Source organism: Pristis pectinata, chromosome 14 (genome assembly GCF_009764475.1).
Source record: "Pristis pectinata isolate sPriPec2 chromosome 14, sPriPec2.1.pri, whole genome shotgun sequence".
Classification (NCBI taxonomy): domain Eukaryota; kingdom Metazoa; phylum Chordata; class Chondrichthyes; order Rhinopristiformes; family Pristidae; genus Pristis; species Pristis pectinata.
This window is the reverse complement of record NC_067418.1, coordinates 21585986-21613790: the sequence shown is the minus strand read 5'-3', so window position 1 is coordinate 21613790 and position 27805 is coordinate 21585986. Positions and strand designations below refer to the sequence as shown.

Here is a 27805-nt window from a genome sequence, read left to right as displayed (position 1 = left end):
GCAGATGTGACCAAGTGCATTTGGATTTGGTGAAGCCAGAGTTTAGCACTACTGTGTGTTCCAAACAAGTGAAGCAGAAGGAACAACATGAATCAGAGCTCCTGATCGCCAGTCTGAAGTAGCTACGTTTGTGCAGGAAACAGAAATTTCCTCAACTTCTACTGAAGCCAATGTAGTCAAGAAGGGTACACCGCAAGATGATTTATTATAAACTACTGGTGATGTTCCAATACACCTCAGCTGCACCACTATCAACTCCTGAAAAAACTATTAGATATTACAAATTTAATATTTAATAGTTACAAATTTAATCCAAGTTTTACAGCTGTATTATCATTGGACTTTCTGGCACTGTACTTGATGTAATTGAGGTAGACACACGATAACATATTATGATTCATTTTATCAACATCCTCTGATGGATTAAAAAAATTGAAAATGGCTGCTTCCCAGGGCTGGCACGTGGTTGTTGGTCACACAATGAAGACTTCAAGTTTTACAATATTTCTACTCAATAATCAGATCCATTGAAGGATGAGCTTATAAAATTTACACAATTCAGAGACAGTTTGTCTTTTACTTATCCTAGACCCTGGATTCACGCATATTATCTTGCCTGTTTATCACTTAGTGTATACAGTCCACAGTAGGATAAATAACAGTTCTACATTCATTTCCTTCCAAGGGAATTAAAACTGCACAAAAATGTGACAATAGCATCTTTATTGCTAATGCTGCTGGAGGGACTCAAAAATACATTTCCACGTTTTCATTAAAACTATCCTTTAGCGTGTTCAAGATTAGAAGACACGAAAGTGAATTTTGTTAAAAATAGTTTCTTTGCAATATAATATATTTTTAATGAAATATTCACCTTGGCCTGGATTTTGCTGTCAGGCTTACACTTGTTCAGTGAATTTCTCTGAAATGTTCCACACGGACCTACAGTGAAAGGAAACCAAAAGACCGCTTGCAGCCTCTGTTGGGGAAGCCATGACCTGCGAGTTCAGGTCAAACATCTGCGTAACTCCTTGATCAATCCTCTAATCTGTGCCATGATCAGAAAATATTAATTAGATGTGCATTAGATAGATGTAAGAAAATTGGTTCCTCGAAATAAAAAATAAATTGAATTGAGATTATGCTCACTTAGTCTGGTAGCTATTGATAATGATACATCTCTCTGCTCAAATGGAGCTGTTTCAAGACATAAGGCACAGATATGGGAGAGTATATAAAATAAAATCTGCAGATGATGGAAATCTGAAACAAAGACACAAAATGCTGGAAGCACTCATCAAGTCAGATAGTAACTGTGGAAAGAGAAACATTTATTTTTTCAGGTTGAAGACCCTTCATCAGAACTTAGAAGAGAGCGGGAAAAAAGTTAACATCAAGTTGCGAAGGTGGTGGCGGGAGGGATGGATAGGACAGAGGGAATATCTGCGATAGGTTGAGGCTGAGGTTGCTCTAGGATGAGTGATTAATGGAGCAGTTAGAGGATGAAAAATTAATGTTGAAAATTGCTGGTCTACGACCATCTATCAACATTAGGGGTACAATAATAGAGTCAGAGTAATACAGCATGGAAAAAGGCCCTTCGGCCCAACTGAGCCATGCCGACCATGGTGCCCCCCAAGCTCATCCCACTTGTCCACATTTGGCCCAACTCCCTCTAAATCCCTTCTATCCATGCACTTATCCAAATATCTTTTAAATTATATTACTATACCCATCTCAACCACTTCTTCTTGCAGTTCATTCCATGTATGCACCACCCTCTGCATGTAGAATTTGCCCCTCAGGTTCCTCTTACCTTAAACCCATGCCCTTTAGTTTTTAGTTCCCCTTCCCTGGAGAAAAACAGACTATGTGCATTCACCTATGTCCCTCAAGATTTTATACACCCCATAAGGTCACCCCTCAATCTCCTACATTCCAAGGAATAAAGCCTGTCCAGCCAGCTCCCTATAACTCAGGCCCTCAAGTCCTGGCAGCATCCTTGTAAACTCCTCTGCACTTTTTCCAGTTTAATGATGTGTTTCCTATAAAAGGTTGACCAAAACCATACACGATACTCCAAGTGCAGTCTCACCAATGTCTTGTACAACTGCAACATAACATCCCAACTTGAATACTCAATGCCCTGGTGTCTCTGTTCCTCAACACTGCAAGGCCTGACCATTCAAATCTTACCCTGGTGTGACTCTCCAAAATGCAACACATCAAACTTATCCAAATTGAAAGCTATTTGCCAATCTTCGGCCTACTTTCCAAGCTGATCAAGATCCCCCTGTAATTTTTTATAACCTTCTTCACCGTCTATACCACCTATTTTAGTATCATCCACAAACTTACTAACCGTGCCTTGTACATTCACATCCAAATCATTTATATAAATAATAAACAACAAAAGGTCCCAGCACCGACCCCTGTGGCACACCACGAGTGACAGGCCTCCAGTCAGAGAAACAACCTTCAATGATCACTCTGCTTATTACCATCGAGCCAATCATAAATCCAGTTAGCTAACTCTCCCTGAATCCCATGTGATCTAACCTTCTAGACCAGCCTGCCATGCAGGACCATGTCAAAGGTCTTATTAAAGTTCATATAGATAATGTCCACTTCCCTACCCTCATCTGACTTCTTGGTTACCTCTTCAAACTTTCAGAGATTTGTCAGACACAATTTCTCATGCACAAGGCCATGGTGACCACACCCAATTAGACCTTGCCTATCCAAATGTTGATAAATCCCATCCCTCAGAATCCCTTCCAGTAACTTGCCCACCACAGATGTCAAACTCACTGGCCTCTAGTTTCCTGGCTTGTCTTTGCTGCACTTCTTAAATAACAGTACAACATTAGCCACTCTCCAGTCTTCTGAAACTTCACCTGCAGCTAAAGATGAAGCAAATATCTTTGCGAGGTCCTCTACAATTTCTTCCCTAGCTTTCCATAAGGTCTAAAGATGCACTCAGTCAGGCCCTGGGGATGTATCCACCTTAATGCATTTTAAGGCTGCCAATACCTCCTCCCTGGTAATTCGTATGCAGTCCAAGACATCACTCATTTCCCTCATTTCTTTTGCATTCATCAATTTATCCACAGTAAAAACTGGAGAAATATTCATTAAAAATCTTGTCCACCTCCTGTGACTCCACACATAGATGGGTAATTTACTGTGGTCGATTAATCTACCAAGGAACAGGTCTTTGGGATGTGGGAGGAAACGAAAGCACCTGAAGGGTGGGAACGAATGTAGTCACAGGGAGAACATGCAAACTTCATTCAAACAGCACCAGAGTTCGGAATTGAACCCATGTCACAAGAGCTGAGAGACACTACACCACCTGCAGTGCCACTAACTTCAAATAAAGGAACAGATCTGTGCGTTTCTGTCATTTTCCATAGAACAATAGAGCACAATACAGGCCCTTCGGCCCACCATGTTGTGCCGACCTTCAAAACACTCCTAAGACTATCTAACCCCTTCCTCCCACATATCCCTCTATCTTAAATTCCTCCATATGCTTATCTAACAATCTCTTAAACTTGCCCAACGTATCAACGTATTTAGATTATACAATGTACTATTAGATATTGCCTGACAATGTTACAAAGTACAGATACTTATTACAATCTCTTGTTGAAGTAAAATGGATTTTTATCTCCAAAGTCTACATCCTGAGCTCTACATCCATCTGTATAACCTGTATCCCAAAATCTATTCAGCTGACAGCACCCATACCCAGACTTTTATTGACACTGAAATTAACTTGGCAGGCAGAAGGGATTAGGTGTCATTAGCTTCATTAGTTCAGCACAACATTGTGGGCCAAAGGGCCTGTTCCTGTGCTGTACTGTTCCATGTAACTATTCATCTGATATTTGATCATTTGGAAATCTAGCAACACATTCAGTTTCATAGCAACAATTTACATTTATCTAGCACCTATAACGGATGACTGTCCCAAACCACTTCACATGAATGTAAATCAAACAAAAATTGGCATAAAAATTTGATGTCAGCAAGCAATGGCAGATAAATTAGATTAAGATTCATCAACTGGGGCCTTTGGATGTCATAAAAACTAGACAAATGGGGGAACAAAAAAGTGTATGTAGTTTGTATATCCTCTAGCACAATGAGAGGGCATCAATATTTCTTGTTAGTCTCTGCCAGCATGCATGTGACCTTGCAGTGACCAGACGTTGCATATACATAACCAGCTTAAATATGCTGATGAGTTTTTTCCCTCCTTATTATCCATTACAAACCACTTAGGTGGTGGTTTATGATTCACAATGTAGATTATAGCCTCACGATCCAAAGCTTTATTGGCATCTGTTTATTAGGAACAGTTGGATGAATGGTCAATTCTGATTACCACTAGAGCATTCCTATTAATGGCCTTACATTATTCTAGCATAGCTCAGCACACAACAAATCAACCTCATCTCCGAGGAATCAAACTCAGGGTAACATTGAGATTGAAAAGTTGCCTGATATTGTAAAGGTCATCAAATATTGCTCAATATTTTCAAACTGGAAAGAACTTGCTTACTAAATTTAAATACTGGCAGAGGAAATGTTGCATATGCTGACATAATTAAATTAAAATTAACAGAAAATATTGGAAACTCTCAGCAAGTATGGCAGCAGCTGTGGATCGTATTCAACCTGGCCTATGACTCATGTTTGTTCCCCACCCACCCTGAACTCCACTAACTTGACTGTCCACATTTTCCATTGAACTAGATGTCCTGCTGTCTCAGCCATCCTACAGAATGCAGTTGTCCACAATTACAAAATCAGGCAGAAGAATCTCAGGCACTGACCCTATTGGCTTTCTAAAAACTTGCTATCGTCAAGGCCCCATCAAGGACTCTTCAACTGTTTCTAAATCTGTCCAATGATCAAAGGCATTTAAAAACCACTGATAAGCTGGTGTAGATCTGAACAATATAAAACAAAATTAATGGAAATAATGAAGTGTATATGTGGGCAGCTCAGTGGCACAACAATTAGTGCTGCTATCACACAGCTCCAGGATCCAGGTTTGATCCTAATTTTGGGCACTGACTGTATGGAGCTGCAGAACTATGTGGGTTTCTTCTGGCTGTTCTGGTTGCCCCCCAATATCTCAAGATGTGCTGACTGGTTAATTGACTATCAAAGGTGTAGGTGGGTGACAGGAGAGTCAGAAGGAGTTTAATAACATGAGCAGAAATAGGTTACAAGGAAATAAGTGGGGGATTGGTGCAAGCAACTCACACATTCAGGGGAGTGGAGGGTGTTCCTAGAAAGCAGTCCATATCGCAATTTTCCATAACATGAAGCAGTGTCATCAGAGCATGTAACGAGAAGTGAGGGGTGAAAATAAACAGCTCACATTGGTCTCTGCCAGCATGCATATGACCTTGCAGTGACCAGACATTGCATATGCACAACCAGCTTAAATATACGAATGAATTTTTCCCCTAATTATCCATTACAAACCACTTAGAAAGAGGTTTATAATTCATAACATAGATTCCAGTCCTATAATCCAAAGCTTTGTTGGCATCCGTTTATTAGGAACAGTTGGATGAATGGTCAATTTTGATTATTACCAAGGCATTCCAATTAACTGTTTAGCATTATTCTAGAATTACTTACTTACTTTTCTTTTAAATGTAAATTTTACAAGAGTGAATTTTTATTCCATATCTCAGCTTTTTTGGTAGCCATTTGTGAAACCCGTAAGGGCGAATTTCCATTACCTGAACTGCCATTATGGAGGGGTTGTATGTATAGATGGGAATGCTTTGAGAGCTGGCACAGACTTGACAGCCGGATTGGCCTGCTTATATGTCATAAGAAAATATAGAATGGGAAAAAATAACATGACAACATATTTAACTGATGTAAACAAACCAAAAATATTAACATTAAAAGAAAAATTAGTAACATTTTCAGAAACACTTTTTCCATCGAGGTCAATGCCCTCAATAAAGTTCGACAAGGCTGACATGAAGCTAAAGGGGCTGGATACAGTGAATCCAGGCCCTTGGCAATCCAGACTCAGTGATGAGTTCAGTGGCAGAGTGAGAGGTCAAATGTGCCAGCATTTGACTGCCAGTGAATTTTAAATTTCCAAATCAAGTGCACAAATGGGAAAGTCAAAGATGTGCTGAACTGCAGAGGATGGATAGCTGACTGAGCCAACAAAGAAGCACAATCACACCCAATGACCTGCTTTCAGAACAGAGCCTTGGAGACAAAAAGTGATTTCATTAAACAATTATACCAGTTATCAGTGTTTTAAATAAATTTAGTACCTTTTATTTTTTTTATTAATTTTGACTATTATGTTTAATTATAGGTTTTAATTCAGCAATCAACAGTTTTGATTACAAGGCCAAGCATGAGATTTAAGGTTTGTCTACATAATTATAAAATGCTCCATTATTATGTTCTTTTGAGATTATTGGATGAGAATTAATAATTTGCTCAATTACTGATGAGAAGCAGCTCAATTACAGTGCTTTAAATTAAAGTGAACTGTTCCTGGTGTTCAGGCAGATCACCTGATCAGGATCACAGTCTACTCTTGCTGACAAGCAGGACAAAGAACTCCCATCTTCAGTCAATGTAAATTTTTGGCAATGCTTGCAATTCATTCACTTTATGAAGAATGCACACCCTGTGATCTCTTGCCCTGGCATGGGATCACATCAAGTTTCCAGTTTAGGCACTGTGCCCAGTGGATTTTAGTCAGCATGATGAGAGCAATTCATCTTTAGAAGCTCTACTTTTCTTCATTTTTCACTTTCTTCTTGACTGTAACAATGGTATCTGTTCTGCTGTAGTACAATATTTCCTGATCAGCAGACTACCTCAAAGAGCTTTTTCTGGTGTAAAATCCTTTGAAATGTTCAAGGACATCTGAATTAATCTGAGCATGTGTTGCAAACTTTATTCATAACTGTGGTGGTTCTCTGTAAGAAAATCTTGCTATTACTCACTACTATGCCAAATCAATTGGTATTTACTACTGCATAAACTTCACATCTCCTTCATCAAACATGGTGAAAAGAAACAATTTCTGTGCATGTGTGACGAAAGAAAGGAATAAGTTAACAGAATGGGTTACATCTCACTCTGCATTTTGAACTTCCACATAAAATCAAGTAGAAGTTGAGCCTTCTGCTCTAATCTCATCTCCTGAGAAGTCTTGGGCTAATCTTTTTTATACATTTATTTTTCGGGAATCTGCACATTGCTGGAAAATTCAGCATTTACTACCCATCCTTAATTATCCTGGAATAAGTGGTGGTAAGCTGCCTTTTTGAACAACTGCAGTGTGTCTGGTTAAGGTACTCCCAAGAGCTGGGTATTTCAGGATTTATACTCAAAGATGGAACAGTGATATTTCAAGTCAGGATGGTGTGCGACATGAGCTGGAACGTGGTGGATGGGATGCCAATCATGAGACCTGCTTTATCATCAATGGTGCTGGTGCTGCAGTCATCCAGTTACATGCTGATACTCCATCACACTCCTGACTTATGCCTGACGGTTAAGCTGCTCTACTACAGTTACAACTCTGGCATCTAATCAAGTGCATGGAAATCTTTCCAGAAAAACCAGACTAAATCTAATCCAGCTAATTACTGTCCAGTCTACTATCCAAGTGATGAAATTGTCATCGACAATGCTATCAAGCAGCACGCACTCATCAAATTTGGGTTTTGTCAGGAACACTTACACTCTCGATCCAAACATGGAATTAAGGACTGAATCTTGGGAAGCAACAAAAGAGTGGTTGCCCTTGACATCAAGATAACTTAATGAAAAATGGTGCCAACAAGCTCTGTTAAAACTGGTCAATGGGCATCAAGGGGAAAACACTTCAGTGGCATGAGTCATACCTCAAAAGGAAGAAAGATGGTTATGGTTGTTGGAGGTCAATCAACAGCTCTGGATAGCCATAACTCAGCAGGAATCTGTTCATTATTTTTGATGTTTCACAGCATTTTATTGATACGTTTCACCAGTTCTTCTTGGAGACCTGCATTTCATTTTCCATGCATGCATTTGTTGTTTTTGTTTTAAATGGATGCTAAATAGATTTCACTGAGAGAAAAATTGGTACAGTTGCATTTTCTGGGTGTCATCAAGGCCATGTATAGCTACAGCAAGACATCCTTTCTCTTGAACTCAAATCCTCTTGCAGTGAAGGCTTCCGAACTGCTTGCTACATCTGAATACTTGCTTTCAGCAACTGATGTACAAGGACAACCTGGTCTCACTGCATTTTTTCTTTCCCCAGTCTACCACCATTCTTCTGCTTTTAGGAACCAGAGCAGATAACTTCACTTTTATCCATGTTAAACTGCATCTGTAATGCATTTGGAAGTACAAGAGACTGCAGAATCTGGAGCAAAGAACAAACTGCTGGAGGAACTCAGGTTAAGCAGCCTCTGCAGTCAACTATTCATTTGCCTGCACAGATGCTGCTTGACCCACTGAGTTCCTCCAGCCATTTGTTTTTTGTTTTGTAATGCATTTTCCCACTCGCCCAGTTTGTCTAAATTGCATTGGCGCCTCACTACCTTCTAGCTTTATATCTCTGCAAACTTGGTAACCCCACATATAGTTCATTCATCCAATTTATTGAGATAACAGGTGTGAAGAGCTGGGATCTCAACAATAATCCCTGCAGCACCCACTGCCTGCCACCCAGAGTAGCTGTAACTGTCACACCGCTGCAGATTTAAAAGTTGGAACAGCCTCATAACATAGGAATATGAAGGTGAATCATAACAGCAAAGGCTTCTACACAATAACTAGAAAGTCCTTTTGCAGAATGGACAAGGCACGTGTAGCAAAAATATGATAAAGACTATTATTTGAGTGTTGGGACATGGCCACTAAGAGAAAATATCTTCCTGCCTTGATAAAATCTGACTGAAGTTTAATGAGAAAGTGATTTACATAATCTCAGGCTATTCCAATTACTTTATTACAAATAAGGCACTTTTTAAATGTAGTCATTGTTGTAATAAGGAAATGCAGCAACCAATTTAGGCATAGCAAGCTCCTACAAACAATTAATGACCATATATTCTGATTATTACTGTAGTTGAGAGATAAATATTAGCTGGAATACTACAGAGAACCCCTGTCAAATAGGTTGACAGTCTGGAGCGGGATCACTGCATGAGTAGCAGATGGCAGCTGTGGGGCCTTACCAATGCATAGCTTTGGAGCACATCTTACTCCTTCTCAAGGCAGCCAAATATTCATTTTGCCCCATATCATTAAGCATTAAATTAAATACAGATATTTAGTTTGTGGGCATCTCTATCAGAGTACCAAAACTTTGTAAGTAGGCAATAATATTTCACGGCATGCCCCAAAATACTCCTTGACCAAATCCATCAATTGAGGGAAAAAACAACCCATGATTTCTAATCATTAACTTGAGGAAATTAAAAAAACAGGCACTTCTTTTCTTTCCTGCAGTAATAAATAGAGAAACATTCTCTATTCTGAAGCCTTCTGTATTGTAGATCCATTTCCATCGATTAAGATTGTCCTTCGAGTCAAGATAAAGAAAAGTAACATCCATTTTATTGGATTTATCAGCACACAAGTAGCCATCACCTCTTTGATAAAGAGTGATGGGAAATATTTGACTGTAAGCAGATGTCACAACTGACAGAAATCCTATCTTTAGTTGATGGACAAGGAAAAATAAAAATTATTGATACTGTTCAGGAAGAACCACCTCAAATTGCCCTTTCCAGCGACTGAAACGAATACAATTCACCACTGCAACAGCACAAACCAGGTAACCCAGCTCTGTCAAGGGACCTACTCAATAAATATCTCAGCAATACACTGGATAAGTTCATCCACTTAGTATTCTTCTGTTGGCTTTAAAGCTTCCAAAGTGAAGCTCCCAATAACCATGTGACAGATTGTTGGCATACTTCGATGTTGAAATGAAAAGTTAGAATTTTGTCAATTTATTTAATACTCAAATAAAGATGATCTCTGTATATTAGAATGTTCTATTTCATACTTGGAACATTCAACCTCATGTAATCATACTGTAAAAACACAAAAGCCATAGAAAAAGTTTTGGTCAAATCCTTATAGTATCTCTTAACATTCCTCCAATCAATTTATCAGCCTATATTTCCTCAAAATTAGACCAAAAAAGTTCAGTACAACATGGTACAGAAGTCAATTTCTTTAATAACCCTCATTTAACTATTCTCTGCATTTTTGTGTAAAAACAATTAAAAAGAAATTGCAAGATCTTAAGTCTGGATTTTTTTGATTCAATTCTTCATGGTAAGCAGGTGCAGACATTTCTAACTTATAAGTTGGCAATACAATAATCAAATACTGCAAATGCAAGGAATTTGATGTAAAACAGAAAATGTTAGAAATACTCAGTAGGCCGAGCACCATTTGTGGAAAGAGAATTAATCGTTCCAGCCAATGAGCTTGCAGCACAATTTGCAACACAGTAGCAGTTGCAGTTTGTATTCTGCTTCTTGGTGTATTTACCAAGACCAATTTCCAGCCAACAGCATTTCTATTTGTTTCTCTTCAGCTGCACATGCTCATCTAAATGATCCAAAACAAAACTATGCTTTCCTCATCACTCCCAACAGAAAATGAAAATAGTCTGCTATGCATTTGCAGTTAGGTGAATATATAGAGGACATAATGTGCAAAACATCCAAAGATATCATTAAAGGCCAACTCTTGCTTGGACAGAAAAAGGTTTCCCAATTGCTAAGAATTTGCAGTTTCAATTTAGTTCTTGATGGATTTATATTGTTAATACAAAAGAGATTGCTTTTCTTTATATTCTTACACATTCAACTGATTAAAATTAGTATCATGATTTCCCTTGCTATTGACTTTAAGCTTCAATCAGCTGATAATACAATACTATAAGTTAATGAGACAGTTATTAAGCAGCCTTTCTAAATAGATTTCAGGATTTCTTTTTCCCCCAATTTAATTTGGGAAGGTTATTAGCGAGGTATTTAATATTGAATCACTTCTAAGGTTAGGGTTAAGGTCACCCAAACAAATCGCATGAGGAGACAAGCAAGAATTGGTTTTACATTGAACTGGAAGGGGGTTTAGCCAATAAAGATTCAAAATGGAAAGGTATTCTTATCACCCATATAGTAGTCTTTCATAAAATTACCACCCTGGTGCTGTTGTTATATTCAATGCATGCCCATTTCTTTAACCACAACTACCGGAAACTTGTCAATGGATGTTTGCTGCCTAGTAAATTAATGTCATTCTGAGCATTTAGTTGTTAATGCATAACATATTCATTTTTACATGACATCAGGAACATGGTGACACACATGTAGTGGTCCGAATGTAATGTTCATTAGAGATGTACAACTCCTTTAGTTTTGAATTGAGCAAATGCAAAATAAATTGTTTTAAAGTGTTAATTTTAATAAATGAGAAATGGATTATTTGAAGTTGGGATGTCCAGACATAGTACAGGGAATAATTGAGAGGTACAAACTCATAGGGCAATGACCGATAGGGCAAAAACTCAAAATTGATCCTTTTTATTTCACACTCATTCCACTGGGAAATAATAGAATTGTTTTTAAGCATATTGATGGAGAACTGATATCAGTAATATCTGAACCTGGGGGGAAAAGAATGATCGCAGATGAAAAGTGAGTGCAATACTAGATGTTTGATGACGATTGTTTCACTTGACCTAACTCTCATTTTGCTGTATTATTTTCCATCTTACCACGTTAATAATGAAGGGAACTTAACTGTTGGAGAGTCAGAAGGCGACATACCATCTGTAATTTTCTTTCACTATTTCTAAGCAGGTTATATCATGTACAAGGAGGTAGGAAATCCATTGTTAAAAACACGCACTAATAATCATGTAAAGGAGTCCATTTCACTGGTTTGGTTTTTGAAAGTGTGCTTAAATACTGACTAAGTAACTCCCTGCAGAATATACTTCCAGGGTTCAATCCCAAAATTTTAAAAAAAGTAGAGAATCTTACAAGAAATCAGCTGAAGACATCCCTGGACTTGCTCTTACTCAATATCACAACTTTGTCAAAAATGTCATGGAAACCCCCATAATTTGAGATTCCTCAAGTTCATTTTACTAAAGAAATGAATCAGCTCTCTATGATAAGGTATTCAGATTTCTGCATTGTTAGAAGCCTGAGGAAAATCAACACAGAGCAAGGCAGGAAATAAAAATTAACAATAAACTAGCTATGACTTGAGAACAAATTATATTGTAAACAAAAAAAGGTTCTGCTTTAATATATTAATAATTCCTTACAGTTGTCTGTAATCTTTCAAATATGTCAAATGTTGATTTTAACAATGAAATTGATAGTGTTTATTTTATAGATGGAATTTTATATACTGGTGTTTAAAATTGGATTGTTTAAATGTATTTGTGAACTGCATGTGTGTTTACTGCAACATGTTACATTTGAGAATAATTCAATTTGGCTGCAATTATCCTGTAGCAGTTGGTTGTCTCACTTCACATTTTAATTCCAAAAGGCACTCAGTATCCTTACTGCAGGAAGGAAAATCAATGGTAACCAATTCTGTTTATAACTAGTATTCTGTAAAGTTGTTTTCCACTTCCACACTCTACATGCTCAAATGTTCGATGCTTCTGCACTCCTTAATCCTTTCTTCTGGTTGCAACAAGCAAATGCTAGCACTAAATTGCACACTACTTAACCTTTCGAAGTGAAGCATTACTCTATTTGACATAAGATCCATCACTACAGTATCCATTTATGCTGAACCTCATTTCCTTACTCATCTCAAATGACCTGCTAAAATGATAAGAAAACAAAGATAAAAGGCACATCCAAAGCTGGCAAATGCCAGTACAGGCTGCTCAGAGACAAAGGGAGAAGTCTAGGCTAAGCTAAGTCAACATTATCACATGGCTTGAAATGAAGATGGTGCTGAGCAAAATAATCAAACACTATGGAGGAATAAATGAGCTTTGTTACTGATCCAAGACAGAGTAAGCACAAATGGACAACACACAAAACAACAAAAAAATGTAAGCAAACAGTAGAAGGCAAAGAAAAAGAATGGCATTTTTTTTTAAATGAGTCCATAAATGACTGAGCTTCTCCTAGTGTCCAATAAGGTAGATTTTCATTGATGTGACAAAACACCCTTTTCACTTTCAGCAATGTGATCATGTTAATTTACCTACGACTCTGTGCACAGCCTGAATTGACATTTCCAGTCTTCAACGTGACTCTTTGATTTCTATCATTTTAACAAGTCGCTTGGGATGAGAGAGAAAAAGGTTGGAATAAATGGACACTGTAGTGATGGATCTTGTGTCAAAGAGCAATGCATCACTTCTAAAGGTTAAGTAGTGTGCAATTTGGTGCTAGTATTTGCTTGATACATATTGAAGTCACATAACAATTGTCTGTGCCTTTGTGTATTTCTGACCTGCTGAATGTGCTAATTGCTTTTAAATTTGATTGAGCAGAAGCTGCAAATTACTCAGCCACACAACTGTAGAGGATGAGAGTTTCTGGCAAGTGAAACTGATATAACTTACTAAAAACTGGGGGGTAAGCTTCACAAGATGCTGGATATTGGGGGGTGGGGGGGAGGAAGGTATACGTCTACCTTGCTCATTCCCATGCCTGCAAGACAATTACCATGAGGAAATTATACTGCTGAAGGATAAAAGCAGGTAAGTCCATTGCAATGATCGGGAGATCAGGAATGGTGACCATGTAACTGAGATCAGCAATTGTGACAGGAGGTCTCCAATATCCTATAGATTATTGCACTTGTCTCAGAACATAGTTTTCCCTGATAAATTTGGAAGCAAGCATCTCTGCATCTAAATCTCCTCATTCCTAGCAGAAACATTGGTCTACATTTTGTGGTCAGCAAGGAAGTGATGAAATTTGGCACTAAATTCCATGAAAGCTTTCCACAAAGATCCAGTGATCTCTGTAGCATAGACTCATACATATTTGACCAGCTGCAGTAAGGAACTAGTTCAAAGGAGATACTTGTATCCAACAATAGTGATGTCATAAAGCTTGCTGAGTAGCCAAACCTCAGTGGAGAATTCTTACACACAGCAGACCAGGAAGGAAAGAGCAACATTCATAGCTAATAGTTCTATTCTTGGAATGTTGTTATTGGTGTAAAATGCAAAGTGAAACATTCATATAATCTTAACAGACATTAAATACAACTAAAATAAAGCTGTTAAAGATCAATTATATCTTAAACAATTTTGTCTGAAGGAATTACAATCCAGAAGAAAAAAAAGTATATTCTTTTAGAGACAGAATGCAGTAAGCAATAATTAAGGATTACCATGCTATTAAAAACTAATCCATCTCTTTCAGTGAAAGAATATTTTCAGGCTATTTTACAGAAAGAATGGTTTGCAATTACCCAAATTCTTTTGTCAAATTAATGATTTGCCTTGACTACAAGTGGGAGAAAAGATGGCACACAATATAGCTTTCCAAAAGTGCTGGAGTTGTACTGCACCCATGTGGAAATCCCAACACTGCTGTTTTCTTTATGGGGTGTAACAGCAGACACTGATAACTTCAGTGTCATTGGAAGTATAAAATTTGAGCCATCAACAAGCGACTCTAGTATATCCAGCAGTGTGCTTGGGGCAGTCAGTCACCTGCAATAAATACACATCTACCTGGTAAATGAGTTGTAGATTTGCAATTAGCCCAATAGCGAGATTGTCACAAACTCCAATCATCTCATCAATGGCAATTTAATTACAAGATCCACCTGTTGTCTTCTGATGGATGAACAAGCAACTTCCAGTTGTAATGGTGTTAGAAGGTTTCATTACAGACCAACTCTTTCCATTTATAAAGATGGTAAGTTATCCTTCTCAAACAGCATTTTCAGACATCTAACAATGTCAACTTACTTTGAGTTGCATTTCATTAGTTGTGTAATTTTGCACTTTGTTTTGGCAAAATAAAAGTGTCACAACTTTTACTAGATTTTTGTTAAAGTCATGTAATGCTGATAATGGTATTCCCACTAATCCCATTACTGAGGTCTGCTCACCACTTAGAGCCTGTCGTTACCTAACGGTGCAGTCTTGTGAGTGAAGAGTCAGACTATTCACCCTTCCATATTAGGAAAGAGCAAGTACGGGTGGTCAGAGACTGTGCATGGTAAGACTGGGCAGTGGGCTGGGTGCAATACAATGCACTCAAATGTATCTAAATTAATTATTCTTTCAGTGCATACAGAGATGCAGCACCCACTATGCCCAAACCTGCACTCCACAGGTTAATTATGGAAAACATTCTCTATGTTTGCTCGTAGCACACGTCTCGAAACATACAGTGAAATGCATCTTTTGCGTAGTGTGTTCTGGGGGCAGCCTACAAGGGTGGTATGGTAGTGTAGCAGTTAGCGTAACGCTACTACAGCACCAGGAACCCAGGTTCAATTCTGGCCGCTGTCTGTAAGGAGTTTGTACGTTCTCCCCGTGTGTCTGCGTGGGTTTCCTCCGGGTGCTCCGGTTTCCTCCCACATTCCAAAAGGACGTATGGGTTAGGAAGTTATGAGCATGTTATGTTGGCACCAGAAGCATGGGGACACTTGCGGGCTGCCCCCAGAACATTCTATGCAAAAGATGTATTTCACTGTGTTTCAATGTACATGTGACTAATAAAGAAATCTTATCTACCAAACTGAGCTCATCACTTAAACTAGTAGATATGATGAACGTGTTATCTTCATACAGTTTTTCATACAGATAAGATGTTAATTGGAATACAGGGGTATTATAGAAGTCCAAAAGGTATCAACGGGTACATTGCTCAGCACTTCTCTCAACTGATACCCAGAGTAAAAGATTAACTAGATCATTTATTTCATGGCTCATTGATAGTGCAGAATAGCTTCAACATTTGCCTACATGATAATGTCATTGTTGATGATTTATCAGAATTATAATGATAAACCTTCAAGATGATATTGCAGATCCCTTAGTTACTGGTAGTATTCTGTGCCAGCCTTGTCCAATAGTAATAATAAAACCCAATTTTATGGTTCCCATTCATGCCAACTTCTGGACATTGACAATAGAAACAAGTCAGAATTAGACACTTACCATTTCCTCCAAATTGAAAATTTATGCGACACTCGCACAATCCTGATTGCTTGAGAGAACACAAAATTATCTACGTTACACCTGCTCACTGAATGGGTGGACAAGTATTTATTGAAATTCCATGCAACTTATTGCTCAGTCAATGAATAGCAGTCAAAGATGTAGTAAATGGGAGTTATTGTAAGAAGAATTCATTCTCATTTCTAGCAGGTAATATTAAATTGAGAATAATGGGGTACAAATGGGTCCATTGTAGATGTAGAAGTAACATGTTTTCAAATAACAGAATTGCATTTTGGGCAAATCTACTGCTCGTGTAACATTATAAATAATATTCTGCTTCTGCACCATGTAGATAAGTTACTAGCCAAAATATTCTTGACTTTTAAGTTGTCCCACAGCACGGAAAGTTCATTCAAGCTGTAATTGTGCATTTATTACAATTTCCAATCAATTACTACAAGTAAATTACAACCAACCTCTTGGCTAGGGTTCATAGAAACCAAGAATAATACAATTTCAAAGCAAGGGATTGCTTGAAACACTTCAGTTCCTATTTATGATAAGGCAGACAATAATAATTCTCAGTAAACTGCAATAGTTTGATTTTGTTGTTTAATCAAAATGATTACAACTAATTATTATTGAACATTACACTTCAAAGAAGCTTTTGTGCCAGACAACTGGAATTATTCATGAGCAAACAGAATATTGCATCCTTCAGTGCATGAACTGTTTTTACTTTAAATCCAAGTTTGTGGGACTGGAGAGCATAGGAAAAGAGAGAAAGTATGTGTCTGCGAAGGAAAGAGAGACAGCGAGTGCATTTACGAGAAAGCAAGAAAGAAAATGAGAGACAAAAAATTTATCAGACCGACCATTTGATAATTTCCTTTAAGTTCAAAGTAAGCATTTCTCCCCCCAATCTGCAATGCATCTCCACAAGTTGAACATAATTTAGCAGAGCTGTGTTCGCAGTCCTGTAATTCCAGGTTATGTATTCATTCCATTGTCTGAATGACCTTTACTAACTGCTCTAATGCCATGTACCATTCCTGAACAGAAGGATGGGCAGATGACGTGGCCTTGTGCCAGTGCTGTTTTAGCAGCTGCTGGGGTTGGTACATGCACAGCTGAAGTTGATTTGTCCTTCAAGTCTCTCTAAATGGGGACACACCTCATCTCTGATTGACATTTAATGTCATTCTAGTTAACACATCACTGCAAGAGGTTGCCTCAAATGAAAACTCTTGATTTCACACTCAACATCACAATTCAACTGAAAACTTATGTGGGTGACACAGGATTGCACAACTTAAGATATGCAGAGTGTAGTTGGAAATTCTCACAGTATTCCCAAGTTGCAATTAACCCCTGAAAAATCCATAAAAGCAAACAAATCCTCATAACATTCACAACAAGAAGGTTACTGAAGTCAGGAGCTGCTTGCTTTGTAGAATGTATTGATTTACATCTCCAAGGCCAAAGAACAAAATACCATATCAACCCTTGCTTTCAAGTCAAATTATCACTTGTTCCCGAAAACTGAAAGAATGAGCATAAACCAAATTTCTCAAGCAAATTCTATCTTCTAATTGTTATGACAAACTCATTCTAAATGAGTAGGCACAGTAGTGTAGCGATTAGCATAACGCTATTACATGGCCAGCGACCCGGATTCAATTCCAGTCGCTGTTTGTACGTTCTCCCCATGACTGCGTGGGTTTTCTCTGGGTGCTCCGGTTTCCTCCCACATTCCAAAGACGTCCGGGTTAGGAAGTTGTGGGCATGCTATGTCGGCGCCGGAAGCGCGGTGACACTTGCGGACTGCCCCCAGAACATTCTACACAAAAGATGCATTTCACTGTGTGTTTCGATATACACGTGACCAATAAATAAATCTAATCTAATCTAATCTAAATAATTTTGCATCCATTACTCCAGCAGGTGGGTTGTTCTAAACATTTGCCTCTAAAATGGGCTCACTTTATATATATTTTATGCACACAAATGACTGCACCAACACTTTTTTTTCCCAAATAGCTTAACACCCTGGGAAACTAGCCTGGCCATTTCCACATAGAATTCCCTTAGCAGAGCTGACATTTGCCTGGCATCAGTGGTTCAACAAATGACATTATAGGCTGCCCAGTGCACATCTCCTCAACTGTAGCAGAAACTGGAGCTTTTGTGGAAACATGCAATCTTCATTGTTCTTCCACAAAAAAACTAGGAGCATATTGTGCAAGGCTCAGGAATGAAGTAGCAATTAAAGGGTCTGCATTGTAATGTTGATGTCCTAACACAGCATCTTGCAGTGCCCTCCATCAGTATTAATCAATGGTTCCTTCTTCATTGATTGCAGCCTTTTTAAAAATCAATTGTGCCCCTTAATCAGCCCTCACCTCCACAGCAGGCTTTTCTGCTTCTGTACTTAACTACAATGGAGAGAATTCTTTCAGTTTTGACTTGCTTCCCAGTGGCTAGTTGGCAATAATGTGGCAGCTGTGAACTGTGCATTAAAGTCCTAAGGGGGAAGGCCAATGTTTGGTTTTAGCACATGATTCTGTGAACTAAAATGCAACATATGGATGGCGATTCTTTCTGATGGTTACTTTAAAATAATAAACATAGGCTGGGTATCAATGGACTTGGCCCACCATGCCTGGTGACTGCACATCTACACTCACCTGGGACAGATGTGGAAGGTTGATCTTACTCAGCCTCCACCCACTCGAATGGGAAATGGAGAAGGGGCAAGACATACATGAAAAATAGGTCTTGGGGCATGGTGCCCAAGAATATCCCTGATAAGCTTTGCCAGAGGTGATGCTGTGGTTAGAGCTTTTTCCTCCTATCAAAGCTGTCAATTAACTGTTTTACATGTCATTGACAACCTGAGAGCAACAATATCAAACTCTCTGAACAGCTGATCACCATGCAGAATTCACACCAACAATTAACCAGGAAGCAAAAAACATTTTTTTTTAAAAAAACATTTTGATTATTTTAAATCAATACATTAAGATTTAGAGATCAAGTTAGTAGCTGAAATTGTTATATACCTCTTCAGAGCAGCACAGTGCTATAATAGATAGGGCCATCTCACAGCTCCAGCAACCCAGGTTCGATCAGGATCGCTGGTGCTGTCTGTGTGGAGTCTTCACATTCTCCCTGCAACTGCGTGGTCTTCTACAGGTGCTCTGGTATCAATTCACATCCCAAAAACATGCTGGTTAGTAGGTTAATTGACTACTGTAAATTACCCCTACTGTAGATGGGTAACAGGAGAATTTCGGTGGAGTTGATGGGCAATACAAGTGAGAATAGATGACATAGGAATAAGATAAAAGGGATTGCCTGACAGCTGGCACAGAACAGACAGGCCAAATAGCCTTCTACTATGTTGTAAAGAAAGAGAAATTGGAGATATTAGAAAACTTTTCAATTTTAAAAGTTATAACAGAACTAAAAACATGAAACTAAAGCAAAATAATTAAAGAGAGCAACGTGCCAGTACATTCTCTTTGTCCTTTTATCTCCAGCCTTAGAATTGCCATTGAAATCAATGAAGTCTCAGATCCAGAATCATTTTGACCTAGCACAGGATTAAAGAAGTGATTCTTCAGCATAATGCTGGAAAACTTGGTCTAAATGGAACCCCACCACTGGGATCCATTGAGTCTCCAACAGTGGGTCCAACTAACAGATTTGTCTCTCCATTACACACCTCCTATCCAAACCATGCAACATGTGTGCTCAAGTCCAAGACTTCTGTTTGATTGGCAAATGCTGGTAGTTCCCTTTGGAGCTGCTGGTACAGTTGGCAATCACCTTAACTGTTCAGCCCAACAACTGCTCTCTTTTCAAGATGATTATGATAATTTCAGCTACTACTTTAATTCCTAAATCTCAACATTATTGGAAAAATTTCTACTTCCTGGTTATCAGTCAGTGTAAATTCTTCATTGTGATTGGCTGTTCAGAGAGCTTGATGACATTGCTATTAAAGAGTTCTTGGGATGTTCTGGAGCTGACACCTCAATGACAACCAGTGTTGTAAACAGTGTTTTAGGCCAGAGATTGCTAAATTTTTATTGGCAGCTTACTTCAACGGAGTTGTCAAAAGCCATCACTTCACTGCCAAGTGCAAAATCCGAGTTTGGGAATAATTCAAATGTATAATACAGTTTTGATCTGTTGGTGCACACGAGATGTAGTTAGAGTAAGCAGTTGGGAATAGAAATAGGATGGGACTGGATTACAAGAGGAAGCTGCCTTGCCACAATTCGACAAGTGAAACACTCTGTGCGGTTTTAACATCTGTACCAAATGAGAGTCAGTACAAGGTAGATTCTTTTTACATTTTTTAATTTTTTTAATTAATTTTTTAAAAATTTTAATTTATTTTAAATTTAAATTTTAAATTATTTTTAAAATTTAAATTAAATTTTTAAAATTTTAAATTTTATTTACAGCATGGTAACAGGCCCTTCCGGCCCAACGTGTCCGCGCCTCCCATTTTAAACCCATATTAACCTACCCGTACGTCTTTGGAATGTGGAAGGAAACTGAAGCACCCGGAGGAAACCCACGCAGACACGGGAGAACGTACAAACTCCTTACAAACAGCGACAGGAATCGAACCCCAATCGCTGGCGCTGTAATGGCGTCGTGCTAGCCGCTACGCTACCGTGCACAATTGATTCCTGTAATGTGGGGTTTGACTTACGAGTTTTCATTGAATACAGGCCTATTCAGCGCAATTTAGAAGAATGGAATATGATAGCCTTAAAACTTGATATTCTAAGAGGATTTCACAGAGGAAATACAGAAAGCCTGTATTTTCTTATTGGAGAGTCTTGAACCAGAGGCAGAATCTCAAGTGGATTGGAAACTTTGGATTCAGAGGAACTGTCTTTGTTCAGTGTGTTCCTGCTGAAACTTTGCCAAGTGTACTTGAGGAAGTAAAAGTTCAAGAGCTAATTCAAGGTGACTGTTTATTTGATGCCCCATCACGTGCTGGCTAAAGTCAGTGCTGTACATGTGATAGTGTCAATGACATCATCATCAGTTTTGTATGCCCTGCACAGAGGGCTGCAGATGCTCAGAGGGCTGCAGATGCTCAGTTGCTGAATCTATTCAAGGCCAAGACTGAGATTTTTAGACACAAAATAAATCAGGGGATGTGAAGACCAAGCAAGAAAGAAGAGCATGGACAGAATTGCCCATGTTGTTATTGGATGATGATACAGATTCATGGCCCACTCCTGCTGCAAGTGTGTATGTCTGCAAGCATGGTCAATTGCTAAACACAGGTGTGTTATTCCAAATACAGATTAAAGGTCACAGATTTTAACCCAAAACAGGAAAAAAAAGATAGATACTCAGATTCAGGCAACTTCTGTGGAAAGAACCGTAGTTCATGGGGAGAATCGTGTTGCTTGGTGTCAACAGTTCACAATTGGCATAAGTGAGATCTAAAACCCCTTGGATTTCAACAGGGAATTTAGACCTGTTAAGTAGGTGGCAAAGGAGATGGCAGATTCATGTTTTAATTCATTAAATTTAATGTTTTATGTATTCAAAGTGTTTTTGTTTTACCTAAAAAATACTTTCCATAGAAGGACTGAAGCAAAGATTCACTAGATTAGTTCCCAGGATGACAGAGGAGAGATTGAGTTGGGTAAACCTATATTCTCTGGAGAAGGACAAGAGAAAATCTCATTGAAGCATGGACCTATTCAATGGAATACAAAAGGAGGGAATCCCATAAAAAATTCTAACAAGATTAGACAGACAGGATACAGGGAGGATGTTCCCAGTGTCTGGAGAGACCAGATCCAGGGCTCACAGCCTCATGGAATGGGGTATAGCATTTAGAATTGACACAAGGAGAAATTTCTTCACCCAAAGGGTGGAAAACAACGTGGAATTCTCCACCACAGAAGGCAGTGGAAGCCAAGTCATTAAATGTACTCAAGTAGTAAATATATTTCTTAATGTCAAAGGGATCAAGGTTATGGGGAGATGGGAGGAACAGGGTATTGAAGTGCACGATTGGCCATGATGGTGTTGATTGGTAATCCAGGCCTGAATGGCCTACTCTTGTTCCTATTTTCTATGGTTCTCAGAGGCAAAAATCTGTGCTCATTTCATGCCAAAGCATGTCGGGGGAATTCTCGCTTGGGGACTCTGGATTATTTCACCAAGACGCAGTCCATGTCAGACTTCAGGACGCAGAGTATGGGTGTGATTAGCACTCCACATCTGGACCTGGTGAACATGGGCATACAGGTATTACACGAGGTAAGCCAAGTGAAGGCCTGGCTCCAGCATGATCCAGTACAACTTTCCAGATCCATGGCCTATCAGTCAAATCAATTCATCCTGAAAGCTTAACTCTATTTCTCACTCTATACATGCTGCTTGACCTATCAAGTAGTTCCATCATTTCAATTAAGCTTTCCAGCATCTATGGTATTTTCTTAAATCTAAAGAGACTGCCAATTTAGGCAATCATTTTAATCAGTGGTGCAAGTGTTAGGGGAAAATGCAACAATATGATGTATTTGTCCTTTGAAAACACTGTTTTATAATCTGCTTAGTTCCTGAAGTCCCTCTTAAACTTCATCCCAAAGTGTATTTTCATTATATTTTAATCCAACTTAATGAAAGCACCGAGTATTAAGAAAACATCTGAAAATTATTTTCTTTAATACTTATTTCTTCCACTGCCTCAGGTTTTTCCAAAATGGAAATGATATTATTTATATTTGAGAATTCACACAAGTTCATTACTACTGATTTGTTTTGTATCTATTATTACTTCAAAATAATCATTACATGAATCATGGAAGTATACATTTCAAGGGTTATAAGAAAAACTTGCACAATCCCATATACTTAGTTTCCCCATATAAACTCACATCAAATTAAGAACTTTATTGTCAATAAGTTGAATTTGCAATTCAACATCGAATGGAAACAAACAACTCAACTAAAGTTTTAAAATGTTGCATACAAGATCATTCAATACAGCTGTCTGCAAATCTTTAGTGCTCTCCCGATGGTCTATAGACGCAATGCCAGATGCTGTTTATGCCTGTGATCAATAAATGCCTGTCAATTGTAGGTTTACATGGGATATGTTTTAAACTGATTATTTAAAATATAGGAACTACACATTTTTGTTCTGTGACATTTATTCCATCAGCCCAAAAAAAAACTCAAACATAATTCTTGAAAGTACTCAGAATTTAGTGAAACAAGAGACTGCAGATGCTGGAGTGAAAAACAAAGTGCTGGAGAACCTCAGTGGGTCAGCAACTGTGGAGGCAGAGGGATGGTCAACATTTTAGGCTGAGACCCTGCATCAGGACTGGTGCATCCTGATGCAGGATGTCAACCCGAAATGTCGACCATCCCTCTGCCTCTACAGATAATGTTTGACCCACTGAATTCCTCCAGTAGTTTGTTTTTTTTTGTCCCAGAACTTAGGAATGTTGTACAATGCTATTCACATTCATTTGAGAATTCAGTTATAAATATATGCTTTCTATTTCTTAATTATGATGGAAAAACAATAAATGATGGGGAAAAATTGAGCCTAAAAGTTTGAGCATGCATAGATTAAATATTCATTCAACAGTGAGGTAGGCAATAATACAAGGAAAGGAATTGTTAATCAATAGTGGCCATGTCACTGGACAAATTCACCTTCCAGCTGCAAGGATATATTTAAAAAAAAATCAGCAAACTGTTTAAAATCATGGGGTCAGAAACTGTTTCCAGTATATTTGCAGACTAAATGGTCCAGAAAGACAGACCAAGTGAATTAGGATGGCTTAGCAACAGAGCATCAGATCCAGAGAACCTGGACTTTGATGGAAATTTTAGGCACACAAACTATGTTGAACAGCAAAGATTTCTTAATTGTTTTCCCAATGTTAAAACAATATATTAAAAAATTGCTAGATCAAAGTTCTCATTTCATTCAGTGAATTGTTTTAATAGCAAGAGATTAAGAGCAAGTGACATGTTTTGTGCATTCAGTAACTAAATCTCAGTATTCAGAGGAAGGAGGCAAATATACAGTGAGCATATTTGCTGATGACACAAAAATAGATGGCAAGTTGTGAGGATGATATAAACAGTTTATAGACAGATATTACTAGCTTAAATGAGTGGGCAAAATGTTGGCTAATGAAGTAATACAGGAAAATATGAAGTTATTTTGTAAGAGTTATTTACAAGGAGAAAAATTGCCAAAAGCTGCAGTATTAAGGGATTTGGGGGTCCTTATGTATTTCATAGGGAAGACCTATGGAATCGTGCCCTTATTTCATGGGAGATAGAGTATTTAAATAAGGAAGTCTTACTGCAACTGTACACGGCACTAGTGAGATCAATTTTGATCCCATATTTAAGGAAAGCTATTATTTCATCGGAGGCAACTGCACTTGAGTGAACCCAGGTGCAGAAGGAATGTCTTACAAGGAAAGATTGAACATGTTGGGACTCCAAACTCCAGGGAGTTTAGAAGAATGAAGTGCAATCATATTGAATACGAGATACTTAGGGAGCAAGACAGTATAGATACTGATAGGATGTTTCCTCTCATGGGAAAGTCCAGACCCAGAGGACATAGTCTCAGTAAAAGGGGGTGCCCACTTAAGGCAGAAATGAGGAAGAATTTCTCATCTCAGAGGGTAGTGAGTCTTTGGAACTCCACGCCACAGAGAGGTGTAGGGATACAGTTTTGTATGTATTTTCAGTTGAAACAAATACATTTTTAATCTGTAAGAGAGTCAAGGGTTAGAGGGACACAGGAAAATGGGCGAGGAATGTTGGATCAGCCATGGCTCAAGGGGCTGAATGGCTTGCTCTTCTTCCTATTTCTTGTGGTCTTAAACTTCAACTGAATTGCATTTAATCAGAAATAATGAGTGCATGTTAATGTGAGTAAACTATAATTAAAATAAAGAATTTTTGGACGTCAGAATACTCTGGAACATATTTACCAGCAACACACAACGTGATTCAGGAGAGCAGAGCAAAATACCTCCAGGAAAATGGATGGATCGATCGAAGGATACAATGTAGCACATGTATTGGCCCAATAATGCTCAGGCTATCAGAAGTTAAATCCAAGATTTCTCCATTTCTTCTCAAGCCATCAGTTGATATCAAGTCGGCATGAAATTTGACCCCATTATTTGGAGCTAACCATTTATATTTCAGTAATTTTAAAGACGTTACCAGAACATTGAGAACATCTACCAGGATCTTTGATTTCTGAGCATATTGATAGCACTGGAAGCACATGGACTTTTGTTCCCATATTTTTCATTGCATATATTTTGTTAAACTAGTAATGGGATAAAGAAGTATTGTTCCATTTTATTCGTTAAAAGAAATCTATTAAAACATATTTAACATTGTTATTTTCTGCCTCTTTCACTGAAGTGCTGATGCATTGAAAAAGAAACTTGTTTGGAGAAATTAGTTGAGTCAAGCACGATGAAGTAGTTACATTCATGCACATAGACTGCCAAATGCCAATCTACATAGTTTTTTTATTCTCTCAAACACCTGTGTCCCTACAGAATTGACTTGCTTGTTCTCAATCACTATCTTAAAATTGACTACCAATACAACTGTGCTCATCTAAATCCAGATTACTTGCTTGTTCTGAGCTCCCTTGAGCTTAAACTACCTTTCAAACAATATTTTCCTAAAAATGCTTTGAATTTCCACCTTGTATTTTGCTTCATGATGCATTCCAAAATATGCTTCAATTTGACTTTTTATATTGTGCTTCATTTCACTTTCTCTATTCCCTCCTTACTGTCCACCTCTCAGCCTTTTAGAGTTCTCAGGGACATTATTTTTCACAAAATGAACTCGATATAAATGCAAATTGTTTTCATTGCTATTCAAATAATGAACTGTATGATGCACCCTGGGTTAATAACTGTGCCTCTACCAATGTTAGTTCAGTTTGAACTTGGTAATTTTCATCGTTATCTCCTTGATGTCAAATTATTTAGACTTCAAAAAAAAGAGGAATTTTCTTTTGATTTAAATAATGTAATCATTTATGTTGAAATAAAGCAAGTAAGTAACACCATTCTGATCACATGACAGGTTGATCTTCTCCCTTCACAAATAAAATAAACAACTGGCAAATGCTTCCAAGGAAGGAATTTTTCCCCCACTCAGATGGGGGTTGAAATCTGGACACGTTGCCTGGGGAGCTGGTGGAGGCAGGCACCCTCCCAACATTTCAAATGTACTTGAAGCACCATGGCATAGAAGGCAGAGTGCTGAAAATGGGATACTTACAGATCGGAGCTTGGTGGCAGGCATGGGCATGGTGGAGTAAACAGCCTGCTTCCAGGCTGAATGATTCTCTTACTCTCTACGACTATGAGTTTCTTAAGAGGACACGAGGGAGAAAACTGAGTTAGACACCTGTAGGTCAGAGACAGGCTGACAATAGAAGCCCAGATCTGAGTGATGTGCATACACTTATTATTGCTGTGCACTGGTTAAAAATAAAATGCTTTTCTTAGTGTGCCTAAAAATATTAGAAGAAGTATGAATATTAACTTGTGAAAAATCACAAAAGCATTACTTTAAAACATGAATAATTTTCTGTCAATGTAATAAAATAAATTTAATGATTAAGGACCTATTGTCCTCTCTTTTAATGGGTTTGATTTGTACTTATTCACCGTGAACTAATCTTTGCAAAAACTATTAGAGTCTGCTCTTCACAGACAAAGAAGTCAGCAAGAGATTATGGAAATCTATTTGACTGCTGTCCTGAAATCAGTCAGTTTCTTGGCCCTCAACAACGCAAGTAGAACAAAGGGAAAATTCATGAGAAATCAGAGCAGACGTAAGCCATTTGGTCTGCTGAGTCTCGTCCTCTATTCGAGATGGCTGACCTTCCACCTCAAAATGTATTTTCCTTTCCAATTCCCATATATCTAGATTTCTTTAATATACTGAAATCTAGCCATCTGAGCTTTGAATGTAGTCAGTAATTGAGCTTTCACAACTCTCCAGGGAAGAGAATTCCAAAAACTCATTGCCATCCAAGTGAAGAATTTTCTCTTTGCTTCAATCCTAAATGGCTTACCACTTATTTTGAGACCGTGCCCCTAACTCTACACTCCTTAGCTTAGCCTTTTATCTTCCACCATCCATGGCCTCAAATACACTTTCTGGGTGAAACAGCAAATCTTTCAATTTAATGTATTGTATTCACTGCTTATAATTTGCTTCTCAACACCAGGAAAACCAAATGACGATTGGGTGACCACTTTGCCAGATAGGCTCATTCAGTCTATGGGCATGACTCTGGACAAAGGCACCAATCACCGACAACCCAATGACATGAAGATTGAATTTTCCAATTTTCTCTGCTGTGTCACACCCACTCTACCCATTAATCTTTAAATGGGGGGGGGGGAAATCAGACAATTACCTTTGTTGTTTTCAACTGTTTGAAACTTCACGTCATCACATGGACCATCACTCTGCACATCTACTCTAGGGTAGCATCACTCGTTTATAATCTAAAGAAATTTAAATAAA

General features: G+C 38.2%; 1 protein-coding gene across 3 annotated transcripts in view; it reads right to left on the bottom strand.

Annotated features, from left to right (window-relative positions):
- lrrc4ca (leucine rich repeat containing 4C, genome duplicate a) overlaps positions 1-27805 on the bottom strand; it is a 707523-nt gene that overhangs the window by 547806 nt on the left and 131912 nt on the right. For 2 of the 3 annotated variants that reach the window (XM_052029189.1, XM_052029188.1), the window contains exon 2: positions 27696-27786. The gene's annotated coding sequence lies outside the window, so the exon portion shown is untranslated. Of the gene's footprint in view, positions 1-27695; positions 27787-27805 lie in introns of those variants that run through there. The other variant, XR_007957431.1, reaches the window with a different exon arrangement.